At 40.7% G+C, this 3,385-nt stretch overlaps 1 non-coding gene across 1 annotated transcript; it reads left to right on the top strand.

The window, feature by feature from the left end:
- The first annotated feature begins 356 nt into the window (after positions 1-356).
- LOC148213095 (small nucleolar RNA R71) lies at positions 357-463 on the top strand. The gene has a single exon (XR_015793186.1). It is a non-coding gene; the product is annotated as a small nucleolar RNA R71 (small nucleolar RNA).
- The last annotated feature ends 2,922 nt before the right edge of the window (positions 464-3,385 follow it).

The following is a 3,385-nucleotide window of genomic DNA, read 5'->3' as shown; positions in this document are numbered from 1 at the left end:
CTTGGCAAACAGGGGCAGGAGTGCAATAATTCGATTGCACAGTTTGTATCGGCGTGGCTAATGGATTTTTTATTCCCAACGCCATCTCTTTCAGTCTCTGGTTCATTGTAACCATCTCTTTTTGCATCGAGGTCGCAATGTCCAGAGCCAAAACTCCAGCTGGATCTTGCTTCTTTGGTGTTGTCCTAGATCTTTGCGAACACCATAGTTCGTTGTGTGAAGCTAAGTCATTTAGGATGTCGACTATCTCGTTGAATGTCTTCTTTGTAAAAGCTCCGTTGGCAGCATTGTTTAGCATCATCTTAGTAGGATGATCTAAAGCTCTGAAGAAATGTTCTATCTTGATGCATGCCGGCAAGCCATGGTTCGGACATTTCCTCGTTAGTTCTTTAAATCTTTCCCACGCCTCGTGAACAGGTTCACGATCATACTGTCTAAAGGAGATGATCTCCTCTCTGAGATCAGCGTGGCGAGTAGGTGGGGAGAATTTTGTTAAGAACTTCTCTACTAACGACCCCCATGTGGTGATGGATCCGGTGGAAATGCATTGAGCCATGCTCTAGCTTGGTCCTTCAAAGAAAATGGAAAAAGTGTTAGTCTAAGAGCATCGTCTGTTATACCAAGTAATCGAAATGCATCTGCAATTTGAATGAATGATTTCAGATGATCATGTGGATCCTCATATTCCTGCCCTCCAAAATGTCCAATTGTCTGCAACATTTGGAACATCATTGGTTTAAGCTCAAAGTTTGCGTGGGCTGGAATAGGGTTGACTATCCCTCAATCAAAGTTCTGAAAAGCCGTGGCGGCATATTCTCGTATTGCCACGTCTCTGTTGTCCGCCATCTGGATATGGTTGAATTCATTATTTCTTGCGTGATCCCTCATATAACTGTTAACAGCATGTGGATCAACCGGATCACGAGGTGGAATATCTGCCATTGATGAATTCATACTCTCTACCTCACTTTCAGGACTGATTTCACCTTCTCTCTCTTTTTGCTTTTCTAGTTGTTTTCGAATTCTTTGCTCCTTTCGAGTTTTTCGAAAGGTCTGCTCAATCTCAGGGTCAAGGGGTAGAAGAAAAGATCTTGTGCTCATGCACTTTAACTTACCTTTGTGAGATAAACGACCAAAAATATAGAACAAAAACGGTGGATGGAAATTACACCCAACAACAATTCACAAAAATAAAAACTAAAAGAATTTGAAAATAATTTTAAAACTAAAGTCCCCGACAACGGCGCCAAAAACTTGACTGTGGTTATGCTGAACGCACGCACTAAGCGTGGTAACAATTCTATAGATGCAAGCGCACACCTGTCAGAGTAATAAAAAATGGATGGAGTATCCAAGTATCGATCCTCAAGGACTTCTAAATAATTTCCAAACTCTAAAGTTTTAATGAATAGTGAACGTTAAAATGAGTAATTCTTGTAAAATGGGAAGTGGTCACAAATAATGGTTTTGGATTTGGGATTTGGTCTTATAATGGTAAAATCTAGCCCGAATTACTTCAAGTTAGCCAACAAAGAATCAAGGATACGCTAAGGACGATATGCATTTTACTTTAGGAACCAACGACTACGCTTTTCACTTGACTTATGTCTAAGCAGGTTCAAAGTCCTAAGACATTCCCTAATATGTCTATTATGAGAGATATCTTAGTTTTAGGATGGAAATAGTCGCAACCTCGGGTTAAGGTCCTATGTCTAGGCTACTTAACCGGAACCCTTATGTCTAAGGCTCTCCTCTCTTCGGCTTAACCACTCAACAATGCAAATAAGCAATCTTTTCAGTATTGACTTGTTAAGACTTACAGTGGCCTTCTCTAAATCCTAACTTTTTGGGAAAAAATGTTGAGCAATGAGTGGAAAGCAAAAACACTACTTCTTAGCAACCCTTTGTAGAAATAAAAGGCTAACTATCCATAACCGGGCTAGAGACGGGAATTTAGAAAGACATATTGAAGAAAATACAGCAAGTAAAATGGTTGAAATTGAAACGCATGTGTGAAAAACAAAAGTTAACTAACGGAAAGTTTTGCTCGGGATTGAGAGCTTCGCCCTTTTCTTTTAAGCAAGGGGGAGTGTCACGTGCTCTTTCCTCCAAAAACACAATTCTCTCAACTAAAAATAAAGTAAAGGCAAAGTAAAGATAAGCTAAGTGCTGGATTTTTATAAATTTGAATAGGTAGAAAATAACTAAGTAACAACGGAAACAAAACAAATCTCAATAAAGGAATGTAAAGTGCTCAGGATTTAAAAACTAAAAGCAACTAATGATAGCAACTCAAAAGTACTTAGAAAGCAACAAAGAACACTAAGAATGATCAAGAGAAGGAAGCAAGGCTTGATGAATTTGGTGGAGAAGCTGCTGGAATTTATAGTTGTGCAGAATTGGTTAGGTATGTCCTAAAACGTTGATGGATCACCCATTTCCAACTCCTTTGACTGACCAAATCATGCTCAAACTGATAGTGGAACACTTCTTCTACACGTATGCATCGGTTGAAGCCACCAAAATGCATTGGAAGACGCGTTTCATTAAGGGCAAAGTTGGAAGAAAACCAGGATTTCTGCAGCCTACCAGGCGCCTGGTGCCTCCAATGAAGGTTTTTCCGTCTTTTTGCTTCTTTTGATTAATTTGCACTCCCAAATTGTCCTAAAATGTCATAAATACAATATAAGCCAACCACAAACCATCATATATGAATTTTGCATGAATTGGAACTCAAACGACCGAGAAAAAGTCCGAAACAAAGTTAAAACATAGTAAAAACAACATCTAAAACCTTCTTTTTACGCATGTAAATAAGCGTAATCACTTTGCGTGGACTACCGAGAGTTGAACTAGGTAACGACGAAGAATAGATACCCCCTCCCTCGCATCAATGACCTCTTTGATCAACTAAAGGGAGCAAGAGTGTTCTCAAAAATAGACTTACGATCGGGATACCACCAGTTGAGGATAAAGGACGCCGACATACCACGGACAGCTTTTTGGACCAGGTATGGACACTTCGAATTTACGGTGATGTCTTTTGGACTCACTAATGCCCCCGCGACATTCATGGACCTCATGAACCGGGTTTTTAAGGAGTTTTTGGACCTGTTCGTGATTGTGTTCATCGATCACATCCTGATCTACTCCAAGACAGCAGAGCAGCACGAAGAGCATCTGCGACAGGTCCTTATTTCCTTGAGGGGAAACAGTCTGTACGCGAAGTTCTCAAAGTGCGAGTTTTGGTTGGATACGGTGGCCTTCCTTGGCCACATAGTCACTAGGGAGGGCATTGCCATGGACCCAGCCAAGGTAGAAGCGGTTAGTGGTTGGCCAAGGCCTCGCACAGTGACTAAAATTCGCAGTTTTCTGGGATTGGCTG

The sequence above is a fragment of the Momordica charantia genome, assembly GCF_013281855.1.
Source record: "Momordica charantia cultivar OHB3-1 chromosome 1 unlocalized genomic scaffold, Mcharantia_2.0 BLBB01000001.1, whole genome shotgun sequence".
NCBI lineage: Eukaryota > Viridiplantae > Streptophyta > Magnoliopsida > Cucurbitales > Cucurbitaceae > Momordica > Momordica charantia.
The sequence above is the reverse complement of the archived record's forward strand: the minus strand, read 5'-3'. Positions and strand labels throughout refer to the sequence as shown.